General features: G+C 46.4%; 1 long non-coding RNA gene across 1 annotated transcript in view; it reads left to right on the plus strand.

The window, feature by feature from the left end:
- Positions 1-11,210: 11,210 nt before the first annotated feature.
- Positions 11,211-19,526, plus strand: part of LOC149363135 (uncharacterized) — a 37,337-nt gene continuing 29,021 nt past the window's right edge. Inside the window, exon 1 of the long non-coding RNA XR_016288570.1 lies at positions 11,211-11,277. This is a non-coding gene — a long non-coding RNA (uncharacterized LOC149363135). The remainder of the gene's footprint in view (positions 11,278-19,526) is intronic.

Consider the following 19,526-nt stretch of genomic DNA (forward strand, 5'->3'; position numbering starts at 1 on the left):
TGTCGTTTTGTTCTTCCTGGTTTATAATTTTGTCGCTCGCTGCGAGGAGTATACGGAGCGCGTGACGGCCTATCCTGCCATTCATGTAATTTCGGCAGGCTGTTTGGGAGTCCGTGAGTATTAAAGAAAAACGAGAGAAGAGGTGCCGCAGTGGAGATGTCCGAAATAATTTCGACCACATGGGGATGTTCAACGTGCACTCACATCGCACAGCTTACGGGCGCCTTGCGTTCTGCCTTCATCGAAAAGCGGCCACTCAGCCACCGCGGCGGGTCCGTCTTAAATGTCTCTGCCGAATTTTATTTTTTCTGTAACAGGTTCCTGTGTTCCCGCTGATGCAGTCCAGGTGGCCTTATCCTTGCTGTTTCTTTATTGCTCTGCTATTTTTCATGGGAACAGGGCTCTCTTCCTCCTCCCAATACCTCTGCCCACTTTATACAAAGCATTGAAGGGCTCTGAGAATGCGTGTGCCAGCATTTCATTCTTCACTACTAATTAATGGCTTAATAATTTGGATGAATACGTCTCCGCCGCATATAAAGCTTAAAAAGATAAAAACGATTAAGCAGATTTTGCTGTTCTCTCCCCTAGGATGTCACCAGCCGTTATTCTATGTTTAGCGAGATTCCTCACAAAATGAAACTGTTTGTTGCACCCCGACAAATGCTATTCCGAGAAGGGCGAAGTGAGGAGCATGCGTAGAACATGGATGGAATGCTGCAGCGGTTGCTACACGCAAGCCGTGCACAGCAAAGCCTTTTAATAGTCTTCCCTGCCCATTAACTAGAAACTCTCGTAGAAATAACTAAGGAGTTCTCTAAGGTTCTCAGGACAGTAGTGGAGTAATATATAAAAAACGAGCGCACGAAGTACTCTCGCACAGCACATGCAGAGGCGCGCAATCAAAAGTGTCCGCAGCTGTCGGAATGCCTGTTTGGGGAGTTGCAGAAGCGCCTTAGCTCAAAGCAGAAAGGTGAACCCTTAAAATACTAGGAAATGCTGCAGCGTGTACCCTGAGGTCCAACCACACTACCAGCAGTATATTTAGTGCGCTCTCTGCTGACGTAAAACACTTTATATTGGCATGCAGCTTGTTTGCGAACAATTTTATCATATTGTTATTTTATCGCTGAGACATAGAAGACAGCTGGAAAGGCGGGACTGAGGAAGATGGAAACGAGAGCGTCAGCGCATGCTTCCTTTCTTGCGGTATTGGAGCAAATACAGATCACTACAGAAGCAAACACAGAAAAAATGCAATGAAAAGAAAAATGAAGAACCCCGTCATCCTATTTGAGTGATGTGATATTGTTCGAGGTTTTCGTTCTTGCTTATTTTCGGGGCCGTGTTTATCGTTATAGCGTATGTCCTTATCGCTGGGGTCTTTCTTGTGCCGTGCTTCACACTGTTTGCTCTGCGTTGCTTAAGGAATAACTCTCACACCCGTTTTCTTATTACTGTTATCAATGTTTGGACGCGCTGTTATGGGTCTGGCCCTCCTGGTAACATTTCGCCAATGTAATCGTTCTACGCCTCATTATTTCAGAGTCATCCACATCATCCAGTTTCAGCAAATAAATGCCTCTCCCTTTACCTTCATCAGACCTCCTTTACATAGATCACAATTAGCAAGCCGGAGGAGTCCACTTCTGCTAGTTTACGTCTGGTTATTGTGGGGCCGGTGTCCTCGATGCATGCGAAATGACGACCAAACTTGTTTCTGTCCTTCCCGTCCCTTGTCTTTTCTCATCGTGTAGTTGTTCAACCCTACGTTTTCCAGCTAAATGTGGTGGAAAGTCTACTAGGGCTCTCTCTGCAGTCAACACAAAATGGGAGCCGAGGGCGTTCTCCACATGGGGTTATAGTTTCACTCCGCATTCCGAACAGGTGCCCGGCTTGGTTGGGCAACGGTACTGGTTAAGGGAAACTGCTTCCTATGGGCCGGGAAATACTGTACGTACCCTTCCCCCTGGTCTAACGACGGTACTGGTCGTAGGCTTCTAAGGCTCGCTGTAGCAGGGGTTCTGTATTCGCTTCTCCTTCCTCTACTGAGAAGTCCGCTGACGCACCATTTTCCGTGGTGGCCAACATTCACAGTAGTAGAGAGGGATGCGGCAGAGCCAGGACGCAATTGTTTACGGTCACTACCATGGATTAAACAGCGAAGCTGTAAGTCCCATAGAGGACTACCTCCTGGACATTACCAAGCAACCAATCTGCCCGAGCCCCATCCGAAGCATCCAATCCTTACAGCTGCAACGAGTATGTGCCGCCCAAGCATGCATCCTGCGAACTGCGCTTCCAATTACTCTTCGCAAATAGTCTTTGACACTGCCCCTAAATCATTAAAGTACGAGTCAGTGAGTCCTGTCAGGGCCTCAACCCTCTGAGCCTTCATCTCCAATGCCATGTCCAGCCTGGTTACAGGAAGGCGGCACTCCTCTTACCGACAACTAAACAAAATTCACGCTGAGGTTGTCGATTAGCGTTTTGCCAATATGCCCCTGGACGAGCCTTAACTGTCAGCGAAGCGTCCTGCTTGTTTAAAAAGATGGCACTTGCTCCAGGCCCGGAGCAAGTGTATGGGGTATCTCCCAGAAAAGTCTGCTTTCGCAAAACAAGCATGTTTTTTAGTTCGAAAGCTCCACTACTCGAGGTACAACTCAGTGTTTCGCCTGACTTTACGAGTGCGATTTTGAAGCCCGACGAAGGTCAAACCAAGCACGTACCCTTAAGCCTAACAATGTATGACTATGTGTCTTGCTCTGCATACCATGATATGCATGTATGGTATGGTCCCAGCTAATGGCCAGCAACCACTTGACCGATGGCCAGTAGTCACTTGACCTATCAACTTTTGAAGTGAAAAGCTTCACTACGAGGGTCGGAGCCGAGCTTCGCGTGTGTCGGGCATGCCGCAAAAGCCATATTCTGCGCATGCACGATACCGAGTGACGTCACACGTAGCGCAGGTGGCCGCCGACTCCGTCGCTTGACCTTTCGCCGCAGCCGCGCGCTACTGCGCATGTGCGCCGCCGCTAGCGCTGCGCGCCTTACTCCTCCTCGCCACTGTTTGACCTCTCGATGCAGCCGCGTGCTACTGGGCAATAAATGCGCCTGTCAGAGAATAGGCGCTCGCACTCGCCATGGAAGGAGAAGCACCAAGACGTGGCTGTAGAAAATCTACCGAACTAGAAGTGTTAGCTTCGGAGTTGGCCGAAAAGCAGCGAAGAAATGAAAAGCGCAAAGCTAAACGAATGGCCGAAACGCCAGAAAACCGGTTGGAACGCCTCGCGATACGACGTCAAAAGGAAGCTGAACAGCGTCTCTTGGCCGCGTCAACTGAGAGTAGCCAGATGAGCGAAGGCGGCGAAACAACTTTTCAATTGGGATTTCCTTTTCGCTTCTGATATCCAGGCTTAACCAAACTAAGCCGCGCCTAATTTTTTTTTCCATGATCTTTAGGGCTGAGATTCGCATCATCTGATGTGATATCACGCGAAGACGTAGCAATGCCGTCACACCACCTTCGCTGTAAATACCGTCGGCTTTGCTTTCGCTCGTCTGCTAGGTTGGGCCGGGTTCAACCACAGCCAATTTTTTACAACAATAGTTGTTGGACAGAGTCCTACGCGGCTCTATTTGGAATTCACAGAGTAGTTTTTCAACATCTGGTCAAGTGCGATCAAGTGACCAACGCCTCCTATGTCACCGTGTGCCTGTTGAGATCATTCTGTAGGCCTAGGCTGTACAAACTCTGAAGGTCTTAAACTTTATTGGAGGTCTTCACCGTTCGCAAAATATTGGTGGTAGCACTGCGACAGCATTTTCTCAGTTAAGCGCATACCGCATCAAGGCGGGAATCTTCAGCACTTTCTATACGCCTAAAAAGACCTTAATTTACCCCACGACGAACTGTGTGGCTTCATAGCCAGAGGTCATAGCAAATGGGCATTCTAGATACAATGGCCGTATTTGTTTTTCCAGTCCCGGACTACTTGCTGACAGGTCTCGGCTTCCGCTCTGACAGGAAACAACGTCATGATCACATGACCTACTTGCCATAGGCTGCTTTCGAACTCGGCGCCAGAGCCTGGCTCCCCCTCGGTTACCGTACAAGGACGCTGTCATCTGCTAGCAGACGACGCAAGCCACGGCCACCACGACGCCGAAGCAACGCCGTGCGCTCGATCATGATACTGAGTCGATTTAAAGACTGTACTGTCAGCTTAGCGTAGGTGCATTACAGAACTCAGCTTCGGAGGTATGCTCGCCGCTACTGCTTGCGGCGAAGTTCGCACAAAGTAGCCCAGCTCGTTGCGGATCGGCAGATAGACGAAAGCCTTCGCAAAAATGTTGACAACAAGCTCTATAGCTGCTCCAGCATACGAGTGGTTCACCTGCGATGCTTTCAGGTAAGCGTACAGACAGCATGTCGCAAAACAAGCGAACGAGAACCTCTTGACGACACGAGCAAACAATACGCGCTCGCAGCTTCGAACGCGCGTCCGTGTGCGGTGGATTTCAAGAAAATAAACGAAGATGCAAGAACAAAAAGTATTGCGATGGCTCAGAGAGCAGCTACGGAGCTCATGTGAAGGCTTAACGCATGATATCGACCTCCAGGAACACGAAAAATACTCAAAATGCACACGGAGTCTAACTCAATATGGCGGCCAGCGCGGCGCGCAGCTATCGTCTGCTGCCTTCTAAGCAGCCCCAAGCAGCCCGCGGACTGCCATAGGCTAAAAACGAACGCGTTGCTATGGCGATGCAGACAGGTAGGCGGAGCTTTCGGGCTGCCCGAGAAAAACAAATACCGGACTCGAGTCCGCAAGTAGTCCCGGACAGTCCGGGACTGAAAAACAAATGCGCCCAATAAAGAAAGCTGATCTTTCCATCTCTGAGCTCTTTCGCTCTGTCTAGGACACTCCCCGCTTGTAAGATAAATAGCCGGGCATTGCCTGGTTAACCTCCCTGCCTTTCCTTTCACATCTCCCCACACACTAGAGCTGGCCAACAGTCAACACATTACACCTTTATTCATTTCTTCGCAACATACTCCATACAAAACCTGTGTTACCCGCTTTAGCAGCTTCCATTCTGAGGCCTAGAAAGGAGGACGTTCTTGCCACTGTTGTATCACCAGACAATATAAACTATACTTAATGCATTCTCCTTCATTATCTGCTCACCCACTTGTGGGAGACCATTAACCACTTCACTCTAATTAACGCGAACCCGGACATTGAACGTTTTAATAAAAGATTTCTCTCAGTGTGCACCCATACCTATAATCACCGCAAAGAAATATACATGCGTCTGACAAAGAGTCGGTACTCGGGAATCTCGAATTTTGTCGCACATTTCACTATTTCAGGTTCTAATTCATTAGCGACGATTACCCGCCGGTCTCGTACACTTTATCATTATGACACGATATTGCGAACGACACAAGACTCCACCCACGATGTCATAAAGAGCATTAAAGCCCTTCGCTAAGCCAACAAGATAGTAGTAGTAGAACAACTTTATTAATCTGGAAGTGGGAAGTAGGGAATCACGGGATATTCGGATTGATGTACATGGTCGGCTCTCTTCAATACTGGATGTCATGTGGCTACACAGGCACAGACTTGCAGCGAGCATCTTGGCACTACTTGCCGCACAAATTTGTTCCTCCAGCTCCGAGCTAGACAACGTGGGCTCCCGCTGGTCTAGGTTCGAGAGTCTCAAATACTCCGAAGGTTTTTCCGCGGGGCATTCAGAAAGAATGTGATTAAGAGTGGCTTTCGATGCCCGCACTTAACGCAGTCCGAACTGAATTCGTCCGGGTCTAATTGGAATAAATATAAATCTTTTTCATCGCATCTCAATGGGTGTGCTCATCTCATGACAACCGAAACTTTTTGTATAATTGGAACGTGTGGCCATAGACTACATAACATAATCCGTACAAAACTGCCCTGTATTCATTAAATCCTCTCCCTCCCTCCTCATTCCTGTCTAGTCAAAAACAGCGGAGGTTGCAATATGGCATGCAGATGAAAGTCTCTGCCTGAAAGTGGGCCTGAAATTTTCGCCAAGAATAGAGCCCTCCTGAAAGCATACTAATGCTGATCAAAAACTATCCTAAGTTTTAATTTCACCATTAATGTCAAGTTGTTCATTCACACATACCCTCTCATGATTGGTGCAGCTTTTAGCCATATGTTGCTAAGCAGCAAGACAGCTAACTTCCGCAAGTTATATCCCTAAGATGGTTTATACGGACAACATTTGTTCGTCCTCAACAATAATACACTTCATCTATGTGGTCGCCATAACAACATAACAATGTCACTTAGCCGCGTGTTAGAAGCCACCGATAATAGGGCTGCACGGTTTACTACTCGAATCTCCATCACAAATACTAGGATAAAATAGGTCAGACTGGAAATTTCCATGGCTTCGTAAAACGCACAGCACGGTGGCCCTGTTCACTTTCTTCCACTATTACGTCTGTAACACAAGACCCCATCTTCTTCTGCTCGAACGACATCTGTGTCTAGATGACTTCATAATAGTCTCTTTCAGGTGCATCTTCGCGAAAATGAACACCATCAATTTTCCATCGTTACCACGTGCCATGGAACTTTGGAATAAAGTTCCTGAATAAATCTCGTTCGCTTCTAGCCGCAGATCATTTCACAGCAGAATGCTGAATATTTCAAAGAACACCAAGTTTACTTTCCTATTCATCGTGTTTTGTGTATTTGCTTCTTATCGTTTTGACGTTAGTTTCTTCCTTGGTTAATCTGGTGCCACACATTTTTTTGTATTTTTAATGCTATAACGAACTATACAGCGCGTTTGTCCGTCGTCGATGCAGGAGCAGAAGTCGGCAGCCTAAGTTCTACACGCTGAAAACACTGCTGGCTAAGCGTCTGTGTGGTTCACATTCATCGTCGTGTGTAGGTTGTTGCTTTCTCTCATGTCGAATATTTCTCTTTTTTAACCATATGTTTAATCATATATAAAGCTTTTAACAATAAGTTGCTAAGCAGCCAGAATGTTAGCTTCCATAAGATATGTCCCTAAAATAGTTTGTGTGCCGCATTTGTTCGCCCTCAGCAATAGTACGCTTAACTTTTCTCATGCCTATAACAAGATGCCGTAACCTTCATCTTAGAAGCCATCGATAATAGGGATGGACGGTTTATCACTCGAATCTACTCCAGAGTTACTAGAATAAGATGTTTTAAGCTGGAAATTTGAATGGATTTATAGAACGCGCCGCACGATGAACGTTTTCACTTTGTTTCATTAATATGTCTGTAACACATGGCCTCATCTTCTGCCGCTGGAACGGCATTTCTGCCTTATTTCATGAGCCTTTGCATCAAGCACATCTTCGGTAAAGTTAAAACCATTTTGTCTTCGCTACCACCAGCCTTCGAACTTTGGAATAATATTCCTGAACTAGTTGCTTTCGCTTCTAGCCGCTGGTCATTTCATAGCAAAATGCTGCAGTAGTTAAAAGATCCCTGTGCTTACTAACCTAATAATTGCGTTTTTTATTTGCGTGTTTTCTATCATTCCATTAATTTCTTTTTGGTTACTATAGTGGAATATGTATTTTTTGTGTTTTTGAGGCTGTAACTAACTTAGAACGCGTTTGCCTGTCGTTGATGCTGGAGCAGAAGTTGATAGCGTAAACGCTACTAGGGAAAAACGCAGCTGGCTCAGTGCCTGTGTCGTTCACCTTCATAGTTCTGTGTCTGCGCTGTTCCTTTCTCTCATTTCGAATATACTAGCCAGGAACAAAAGCCTCGCTAAACACGTTCCACGTTAATACTGGCTCTCAATACTTGCCTTGCGGTCTGCTCTTGCAGATGCGGTAGAAGGCAACAGAACCTGTGCACAGCTTGCTGAGTATCTTTCGAGCCGTATTTTTTAAGCCCCGGTTTAGAACACCCTGTAGTGGACGGGCACGAGCCTTTCTTTTCTCGTGGTGTTCCATCTCAGGCACCCCAAGCCAGCACACGCTCATTTATACTTACTGCTTCGTCTTCTCTCGTGTAATAATTTTTTACCTAATGACCTTCTTTCTTATTGTTTTTTCCCTTTCTCTCTTTCCTGTATCAAATTTGCCCTCTTTAAACATAACATGAGACCGCTAGTAAAACATCCATGTCACACTTCCTTACTATGCAGACAGAAATGCCACAGTGAAATATCAACTGCAACACTGCGGCAGTCGAAGAAGATAAAGGTCGTTTGGAATTGTCACCTTTTCATAGTTCTCTTAGCTTAAAACAGAACATCGGCCGTTGGACAAAGTTCTCTACCTTCTGAAATCATCACGAACACATACAAGATTGCTCTTCCTCGTCTTCCCTCCAGTAATGTTGTGCTCAATATCGTATTTTTGCATTCCGACCCATTGGCAATCCATACCAATCTCCTGACATCAGTGATCCCATTGCGCATGTTACGGACCATCGCCATATCGCTTGCAATGCGCTAGGTCTCGATAGTTACTTTTCAAAGCAGTGTATCTAAACAGAAGCTCATTGGCTTTGTTGAGCTGCGGGTACAAACCCTGAAATGCATATTTGTTCCGGAAACCAGGACCAAAAAGTACGGTCCAACTATTGCGGTGCGAAAGGTGGCTTAGTTCGGTGATAGAGCACATAGAAACAACAAACCGTGATGTATCGATCACGCTGACGGGTGGAGTTTCCTCTTCAAGTATTTTCTACATAGTTTAAATGTATTTCGGATTCTGCTATTGGTGGTTATACCTGGCACCCCCCCCCCTATGTCTTTGGTTTAGCAGGGCTGGACACGCCTTGATGCGGTGTCGCGCACCTCGATGCAGCCAGTGTCGTCGCATTGATCAAACAATGGATAGCTGTACCATGACCTCTGAATATATGTTGGTTTAAGGCCACTGGTTCAAAGAAGAATATCTCGCGACACAACACATCATGGACATTTCGGATGCTGTGGATTCTTCCAGAGTGCTCGCTAGAGCTAGCGCTAGGCGAATATATACCGACTGTCCACCCACAAAAGATCAAGTAGCCACCTTCTGAACCTCCTAAGCCCAAGACTCAAGACTCTTACCAGCTTAAGCATGGCGCACTTTACCTTGAGCAGGCTGGACAGCAGCGTGCTACCGAGAAGGAAGCGCAAGATCTACCACCAGAGGCTGCCTAGGAGTTAGGGGATATGCGTTCAGCCTGCTCCCCGGTGGTTCGTTCGAAGAGCTCAATGCCCGCGTCTGTAGTCCACTACTGACGTCTGCAAAGAACTGTCGCCGACTATCAAGCTGTAAGTGACGTGGCACTCCAAATTTCAAGGTCGAAAGCCTCAGCTACCCTGGAGGTCTCCATGGACAGCAACGATCATTTGAAGCGTACCGCGGATGAGCTGGATTTCAGCGCAGATGCGTGAAAATTATCCGGTGCAGGAAGAAGGCTTCTCGGACGTTAGTCGCGGTGGGCGCAAGATCAGAGCATGTAAATTGTTAGCTGCTGCCTTTTCACGGTGTAAATTCAAGTGAATTCATAGCGGAGATTTGACCTTATTCTCAATGCTCAGGCCGTTTGCTGCGGCGTCGTTATAGTCTTGTGCAGTTATTCAAAGCAGCATCCTGGCTTTCCTCTTTGATTGTTATCCGAAACAATCATGACCAACTTAGTACATTGCCATAGCCTGCTCTCCGCACATTCAAAATTTCATTGAAGAATTCTGTTAACATTATACTAGGCGCAATCTACGGTGGCCTGTGTGCCTTTGCATTCTCAAGATCCAATGCATCAGAACATAGCCATCCGGCATTTCAGTGATGCAAAAAGATTCCTGAAAAAAATTCCGCGCACAAAATGTTGCCTATAGAAAAATTCTGTTTTATACCTCAAGCTAATCGCGCATACTTGTGCATCCACCCAACCTACCCCTTATGTCTCGTAACCCTACTGTCCAATACTGCCGGAAAGCTGTGGCTAAAAATCCGGGAAAAGTTAGCGGTCGTGATAAATTCCCATCACATCCAACAACCCCCTGTAACTTTAGCAGTGACGCGTCCCTGTATTCTTTTTTAAGCCCCTCTGGGCATAAGTTTCACAACCCTGCTGCGACGGTCAATTCACTATGGGCCATCTGACACACCTTACTCTTCCTCTGTCGCGTTCTACGTGAGAACGAGAGCCACGCAAGGAGAGAACATTACGAGCAATTCTTTGACCGGCAGGCGTAACTGCGGTGCTAAATATTTTCAATGAAGGCCATTTTTTGGAACACAGAAGCGACAGCACACGCACACTTGAAATTAAAAGAGCAAGAGGCTGGCGTAAATTCCTTCGTTTTTTTTTCTTACATTTCGTATTAAATTGGGAGACTTAAGTCATTCAGTACTTAGTTGCTGAAGGAGCTGCAGGACTGCCGGTCCTGGTTGTAGTGGCACATCGCAAAATTGAACATTCATAGACTTAAGAACAGAAAAAATGATTGAGGAAAAAACATGGATGTATATGACTGAAATAAACTTCCAAACCAAATCTTTATAAAATATCGTTTGCAGAATCACAAGCTTCTTCTCTTTCTTATAACTGAAAGCATTCAGCCATGTAGCTTTGTCAGAACAGTATCCTCAGGCAATGGAAAAAAAACGCGAGGTGCGGAAGCTTTATATCAACTATTTTATATCAAATATTTGCTCATCTAGCTGTGGGTAAAAGGCTAGAGATATCTGCGACTTGCGGGAAAATTCGTCATATGAAAAGGACACTCTTAAAGGATGGCCGAAGTAAGCAGCGTTTTGGTGCAGAATTTAAATGTTAGCAGTAAAGAACAATGAAAATTATTCCACTTCTTGGCACTGTGGGCGCTTCATTTTATAGAACTAAAATTTCTTTTAAAACAGCTGCTTTTCAGACTTGCTGCTTAGCGGATGAACAACATCATTGTTTGCATTATACTAACCGCCAGCTGCTAGTGCGCCGCGATCCTCCATTAACGTCCTAGTCATCATGCTCATGGCTCGTCCATTATATATGTAATCGCTTTCATTTGCTTTTTTTCGCAACGGAAACTCATGACATTTTTAAAGAAGGCAAGCGTATATGACAAGGCATAAACGCGCAAATAAAAAATCCACCATCTCCTCCTATGTATAAAAGCCAGGGTAATCTCGAGCTTAGTATTCCTGATCACTTGCGACAAGCACACAACGATGAAGGCTGGTGGCTTCTTTTTGCTGATACTTCTTTGGGTGGTTTTCAGCGTTGAGTGAGTACATGGTTTTTCTGCTCATTATATTTTCTTATTGGTTCTTATAACGCGTTGAGGATCAAGGTGATCTCAAACACCACTTCATCAGAGTAAAACTCACTTTAAAACTCTGCTCTATAAAATCACTTTAAAACTAAAACTTTTCATTATCATACCCACAAGCGGCTGGCAATGGCAATATCTGTAGGAATAAATACGCGTAAAGACCTGCACGGAATAAATAGTGATCAGAAAATGTGCTGGCGTCTATGAGCCAACAAACTGTACATTTCGTTCGCAGCATGTTCGAAACAAAGAGATAAAATAGCGATTGGCCCATTATGGAAACCGAAATGCACCGCGAGGTTAAGGATAGCGGTACCTTGATCACGTCCTTGTCCCACCCCTCCTCTTTCGAGCTTAAGAAGGTGCATTTTCCGTCATGGCGTACTAAGGAGATGCCACTTATCCCAGATGGAGTGCTTTCTGCGCCGATCACCGGTTAAGGGCATTCGACTAAGTGGAAATCTTGGTAAGAACCGAGAATTCCATAAGAGAACGGGAAGCTTTACAGTACTGTTCAAGGTACACCTGCTCGCTACTTGGCATCTAGTGTTTATAGACCCCTTTTCCGCTAAGGTCTTGGGTATTTATAGAAGTCAGGTAATATTTGCGAACACTACAGTGCGTCCAGGGGTTTAAGTCCTAAAAAGGCAATCACTTTTTTTGAATAGCAGCTCCTGAAATGTAAAGGAAAATCATATTTTCGACCAGGTCATTATTTGCGCTAAGAACTTTGCCACAAGAAAATAACACTGAATGCAAAGAGAAAGAGGCATTTCACATGCTCAACTAAAGCTGTTTATAAGTGCGCGTCTTCTTTCGGAGTTCTAAGCAGTGCAATACAGGAACAATGACGGTTCAGCCAGCATAATCTCTAGTACTTTTGAACATTCTGCATCGATTTCACAAAGAAAAAAAGGTTCTACAAAACCCTTAAAAGCCCGAATTGAATGGCAGCGCCAGCTATTTTCTAATGCTACTTCACAACATATGTCATCGCTGGACGCATTTGTGTGGTTATTTTAACATCGTTCTCGTTTCGTCGCAGTACTACACATTTTCTGCTCGGAATGTCACACATGTCATCGCCAGTCATGGAACGGCTCACTAGCCTTGTAGCCTACGTCTGCCAGACAACTTCTAGGCTGACTCGGCTCCAGCGGGTCACGCTTCGTCTAGAACTCAATGAAAGAACTTATCTTAGCAGCCTAGCTGGGCTTGAAATAACTGTTCTAGCCGGACCACCCGCCTCGGCATGCTGCATCACTTTGAGCAGAAAACGCGTCTGCTATGGTAAGATAAAGCCAGCAGGGACGTTTCATTTTCCTTTCCTCATACCTCCCCTTCAACCTCTTCAGAAGAGAGGTGGTTTCTCTTTCTTGGCGCTTAAATGTTGCTTTTAACGACCTGCACTTTCCCCTTACCTTCTCTCTAAGAGCCACCGCTATTAGAAAAACACTTTATTAGCAGGTTGTGGGCGAGTTTTCGAAGTTTTAGTTGGTGCAGCTGATGATATGACTCCAGTAAAGTTCAGAGCCCCTGTAGCACCCATAGAATTCCCATGAATCTCAGCGAGCAGGGACAACGAACGTGCTACATCGCATAGCAACAAGAATACAAGGACGATGTTCCATACAACAAAATCGGTCATCTTAAAAAATACATTCCGGGGCTAGTTTGATACGCATTGATTTTTTAAAAGTAATCCAGCGCTACATTTTCAAACGAGGGCACACAAAAAACAGCCCTCGTCCTCTAGAGTTCCTTTTTTCGCCTCGTCTTAGAATGTTTGGCTTGATTACTTTTTTCGAAAAACAAAATGAGTCTCCCAAAACCAGAAATAGTGACCGGTGAGGTCATTACCAAAAACGTTACTCTGTATGTTTCTTACGAGATCAGAGTTCCACGAGCTTTATTTAGCAAAACCTAGTGTTGCAGGGAGCGACACAGCTTGCTAGCTATCCTTGAGCAGCTGCAGCGATGGCACTCAAAAACGTTGTGGACAAAATAGTGTTGTTAATAGGTGGCACCATCTAATGTAAGTGCCATAAGTCACTATTGCTTCTTTTGATCGATAAGGGAGACCTTGTCATTAAATTCTGTGTTCTGCACATAAGAACTACCTCTTTTTAATAAAAATGCGCATTACAGGCTTGGCAGGGCATCAAATGCAAAGGCTACATAACCGATGGAACTTCAAAGTAGCGGAGTGGATTCCAAAGGAAAGCAAGCGTTTCAGGTGGCGGCTGAAAGTTAGGGGCGGATAAAGTTAAGAAGTTTGTGTGGAGTACAATGAATGGCAGTATGCCAATATCCCTCAAGAGAAAATCTACAACAGCTGTATCTTGCCAGTACTCACCTATGGGGCAGAAACGTGGAGGCTAACAAAGTGGATTCAGCTTAAGGACAACGCAGCGAGCTATGGAAAAAAAATGATAGGCGCAACGTTAAGAGATCGGAAGCGGGCGGAGTTGGTGAGGGTACAAACGCGGCTTAATGACATTCTAATCGAAATCAAGAAGAAACGCGCTTGGGCAGGGCATGTAATGCGAAGGCAAGTTAACCGCTGGTCATTAAGTGTAACGGAGTGGTTATGGTTTACGGTTTATTGGGGTTTAACGTTCCAGAGCAACTCAGGCTATGATACGCCGTAGTGAAGGGCTCCGAAAATTTCGACCACCTGGGGTTCTTCAACGTGCACTGACATAGCACAGCACACGGTGCTGTGGAAGTTCGCCTTCATTGAAATTTGGCCGTCCCAGCCGGGATCGAACTCCCGTCTTTCGGTTCAGCAGCCGAGCGCCATAACCACTGAGCCACCGTGGCGGAGTGGATTCCAAGAGATGGCAAACGTAGCAGGGAGCGGTAGAAAGCTTGGTGGGCGGATGAGATTAAGAAGTTTGCGGGGATACGGTGGCCGCAACTGACTAAGGAGGAGAGGCCTTTGCCCTGCAGTGGAAGTAGTCAGGCTAATGATGATGATCATGATGGTTTTGTTCGAAGAGTAACGGCTGGCTTTCACGAGGGGTTACAAAAAAAATGGCTGAGGCTTAGCTAAGGTTCAGCCTAGTCAGATGCGAAGCATATTGATGGCTAGGCTTGGTAATACATGGCTTTCCTTGGTTGAATACTTGGTCATTTTAATACAACCACTAGAAGCCTTCGTCGTGGGGGAAGACAACGGCATGGCTACAGCGGAACGCTGACTAACCCCGAGACGCGCGTTGGGTGAGCGCCTGGATTGCCACGGAAGCCGCGTCCGCCTGCCCGGTGGAGCCAGCGTTTCACCTACACCGATGTGAACGCGCGTTCGAAATGCGCGGGAGTGTGACGTCACCATACCACGTGATTCACACGGCGTGCAACCGCAGCGACGGCACAAGTTGGAGCCCCGTCTCTCATCTGTCGTGACGTTATTGTGTCACGTGGTGTGACGTCACCATACCACGTGGTCTGCACGGCGTGCAACCGCAGCGCCGGCACGAGTTGGAGCCCCGTCTCTCATCTTTCGTGTCGTCATTGTGTCACGTGGTGTGCACGGCGTGTAACCGTCACGAAGGGCTTGGGTTACCTATTGTAATATGCTTCGCATAAAATCCCTACAACCAAAGTTACCAGTTTGGCGAGGATGTAAATCCTAGGGCGGCCGCCATTGTTCTTGTAGATTTATTTTATTACTCTCTACAAGGGGTAACACCCTCCGGTAGTTCATTATATCCAGAACAGTGGCTTCCCATGCGGTATATGTTTGTATTCCTGGACTTTTAAAGAGTACACAAATAGCTGATTTCATTTTTGCTGCCCAAGTGAGGAAGTTCCTGCCTGAACAAGGGTTGATTACAGACGCTCAAGTTCAGGCATTTTTTTTCGCTCTTAATAATTCATACGTATTCTTTTCTCAAGCGCATGTCTAGAAACGTGCAGGAATTAAAATCCCCAAATTACAATTTTGTAAATGGGCACTGTTATTGCCTACAAAACCAAAAATCTACCTGGTATTGGTCCAAGGGCAACATGTGACCCATCAAATGCCTTTAGCCGCCGCCAATGTTTTTTTCCTTATCGTCGTTTTAAATGCCTTTCAATAGTTTTCCCGCAACCAGTATCTCTCGTTTTTCTTAAAAATTCTGTCAACAAAAGACCTGCAAAGGTTAATACACTCCGTAACATGACCAATTTAGCCAAACTTTCCCACCTGGGCCGTCCGAGTGGCGGCGTTTGTCTGCTCTAAGACCTCTCGAGCGCATTGTTATTCTGCTCGCTCACATATAACAGGCCGCGGCTCCGCCAACGGACCGAGCGCACCTAAGGGGACAGCAAGTCCAGATACTTTCTAACACATCCTGCGTTGATCTGGCAACAATGACTTGTTTGCCAGTGAACCCTATCGGCTTAAGTAAAACTCTAGTTTGGGCGAGTTGGTCCATGATGAAATAAAAACTGGTATGGCGCAAGAAACGGGGACACAGAAGGCACACAAAACACAGGACTGACGCCTGATGGCGTCAGTCCTGTGTTTTGTGTGCCTTCTGTGTCCCCGTTTCTTGCGCCATACCAGTTTTTATTTCTTCCTATCGGCTTCGAGCTCCGATTCACGTCTGACGGATTTTGCTTCGCGAATATACTTAACACGCGGAATCTGCGCTCCTTATAGCGGCTGATTTAATGGTGACGCTCATGGTTGCGTGTTCCTATGCTGAGGTTTATATGAGTGCCCTCGCGACGACCGCTCTTGGCGTCGAAGAAGACGAAAGAGCCATTGGAGTGTGAGGTGCACCTGGTCTATTCATGTGAGCGCAGCAATATACCCAGAGAGCGTTTTTACTGCTGATGTTAACTGCATGCGCGTGCCTGAATTGGCGCAAAGCTACCAACCAATGTTAGGGGTCCTATAAATGAACAACGTTTAGCGCCGTCAGTCAGCCCGTGCCGTGGTTTTCGCGTCGAAGGGCTCCCGCACGACTCTAGTGCCAACATCACTCGCCCAACCACGTACCTACGGGGTAGCGCGCGCCTGTCTTCGGGACGACCTCTTGTTCTCTGGTCGTCGAGCTGCCGCAGTGCCCTGTGAACAAATTGTGTGTTTTTTCCGTTGGCCCTCTCGTGTATTAGTGCACTCCTGAAGAATTTTCTATCAACTTGAGCGTTACTGCAGTACTGATTTCAACGTGCTGCATTATTTTTGGATCACTTTGTATGGGCTCTACCGAGTAATTAAAACTTCCTCTGTATCGTTTCTTCGCTATATAAAGCTTTTCTTCGTGAACCACTGACTCCGACCAATTTTATAACTTGCCGCTGGCGGAAGCTGGACAACAACCAAACTCTTCCTTTGTCAATTCGTAGCTCGTTTCTGTCTGAACTTGTCACGCTGAGGCGAGGGCACTTCCTGAGACCAGAAAAGTTAACCCCATATGCGCTAAAGGTGCCTGGGAGTGCACGTCATCAGTGCGCACGGTGACAATTTCTGGCGTCCGCGGCAGTACATTTGGTACTTTGCAAGCGCAGATAACAGGAAAAGAGTTGGAAGCTGTTTGCGAAGTGGTCGCAAACGAGTGTTAGCAGCTGAGTGATATATATAGGTGCCTTGCTGGAGCGATTTATAATATATACGATAATATATGAAGTCCTTTATTAACTCTCACAAAGTTACACAAGTAACGAAGGAAAAAGGACGCAGGACAAAAAGCTGTGTTGATGCAGCCTGAAAGCTGTGTGCGCATTCTGCCGGGGTGTATAGCCCCAGCAGCTGATCAGAAGAGCATCGGGAGAGCGCACTCACGAACAGAAAAGAAATGCAGCCACAAAATACCTGCACCAAACAACTCTATGAAATTCTTACTTTGCAATCATTGCATATAATTATGACGTGCACATTTCACAATTTTATATTCGGCAATCCATCGGGAATCATCACACATACACTGCAAGTAAAACAATAGTGTGCGGTCCGTAAATATGTATTATAATCGCGGTGTCCTTTTCATGTAGATTCAAAAATGTGAATAACTGTAATTAACTCATGCCATGAAGTTTCTTCAAATACAATGTCATTCTTTTGAAGACTGTTAAGATAGCAAGATAAAATATATGTCAGTGACTGCTTACGATAAATAGTGCGGCAGAAGGTATAGGCCGTGTGATTTGGCGCCGTATTTGGTAGGCCGAAATAGAACGAGCAGAAACCTGATAAAACAGATTCATTCTTCGCTGAAACAGCATTTTTCTAGAAGAAATTAATTTGCTCGAGAATAACTGCGCAATTTTCATTATACTGAACCTTACGAAGTAGGGTTCCTTAGGAGTACACCATAGTACATTTGCTATTAATCTAATTGCTCGTGTTTGAGCCAGTGCGACTTTCATTTGATTCTGCTTGGTTCTTGTCCCTCAGGCCATGCGGCAATAATTTATGTATGCTGTAATGGGGGGTTTATTACGAAGTACTGCGGCGGTGGGAACGGCGACGGCAGCAGTCCGGGATCAGGTCGGCGAACCACACACAAGCATAGCGCTCGCAAAAGCTCGCGAGAGCACTGCCACCTCGTCTTCGTCTTTTCCGATCACGGGACGCATCTTCTTTATCCTTACAATGCCAGTATACAGTGCAAATTAGAATTGAAGCGGTAGCTTCACTACTAGAGGTCTCGGGCTGAAGTCTCCTTGCGTTGCCGATGACCTCAAAGGCTCAGGCAAGGTGAAACCTTCAGTTTTTAAGTTTAGAGAACAGGTGGATGGTCAATGGTCACACCATAAGATCAATGGTGAAGGAATTGGACAGGACAAAGGTCAAGGGAAGGCCATTGCAAGGTCATGTCAATGTCAAGCCGGGGACGTCACGATCACAAGGTCAACCAAATTTTGGACACATGATCGACTCTGGTCCCGACGGGCTAAACGCGGCGTTTGCATGATAGGGCATGAGGTAACGCCATCTTGAGTACATGACCGAAGGAGCGCCAGCGCGCATAGGAATAAGTCGACATGCGGTGTTCACGTGCTAGGCCGTGACGTCACGGCCTCCTAAATCGAGTACATAGCGGAAGTAGGACCGGCACCCCTGCCACGAAGTGAACATGTGGTGGTCACGTGCAAGGCCGTGACATCAGGTTCTGCAGCAGCGGCGCGGCTTCGCAAGAATTCCACATGTGGTGTTCACGTGCTAGACCATTACGTCATGCGTTCAGGAGAACAGAAATAGCAGCTGCGGAGTCGCCTACCAGTGTGAGCCGTGGAGTCCGGTGCTGAACAAGTGTCCCCGCACTAGACGCAACCGGCGCTTGGCCTCGTCTTACTATCCGGACAGCACTGCGATTCGCCAGGAGAATCTGCGGAAAATTCTTGAACGGGAGAGGGCGAAGGCAGCAGCCAAGACGTCGCAGGAGCGGGAAGAACGTCTCGCCAAGCAGCGTCGTGCCAGCGCTCCTAGGCGCGAAAGCCGCGCTGCGGATTCGGTCGGCGCATAGCAAGGCTTTTCCAGGCTAAACCATCGTGAAGCCACCGCTTCTCACTCGGTTTAACCACAGCTAAAGAACTGTTAAATTTTTTTCACTTTTTTGGAAGTGTGTTCCTCTGAAGACATAAGATGCCATTAATTTTCTTCATTCTTGCACAGATGTTCTAAATATGCATTTCTAAGTGAGCGACTCGTTCAAAAAAAAAAACGCCGAGACACTTCACATTAAGCACGACCTCGATTTTTTTATCTCTTAACCAGAGGTCAAGATTTGCCGGAACCATTCTATGTTTAGTTCGGAATAATATTGTTTTCGTCAAGGTGGTGTTTAATCATAAGTAATTCGTAAGCGACCATTCACGCAAGAAATCTACAAATTGATTGCCATGTTCTACCAGGTCAGTTCCTGTGCTACCTGTGCGGCAAAGGACGCGGAATTATCCGTCGTAGGGCGGGGTTAGCTGTGCCCGGAAAGCGTCGAGGAGAATTAAAACATGTGTGAAAATGGCGACATCCGCACGAAAGATGATGTTGCGACTGGGAGGGTGAGGCGGAATAGGCTGGAAGTCTTTCAGCAGTCCACGAGACACTGCAGGTACTCTTGTGGCTGGTCTGGTAGCTGCGCTGATGTCAAGTCTACGGGGAGACGCGGGAAACTACCGTACACCAACTCTGCTGCAAAGCACTATAGGTTTGCTAGGAGGACGGCCCTTAAACAAAGCAGCACAAAGAGCAAGGCGCGAACGCA

Source organism: Amblyomma mixtum, chromosome 2 (assembly GCF_055824585.1).
Source record: "Amblyomma mixtum isolate Tamu chromosome 2, ASM5582458v1, whole genome shotgun sequence".
NCBI lineage: Eukaryota > Metazoa > Arthropoda > Arachnida > Ixodida > Ixodidae > Amblyomma > Amblyomma mixtum.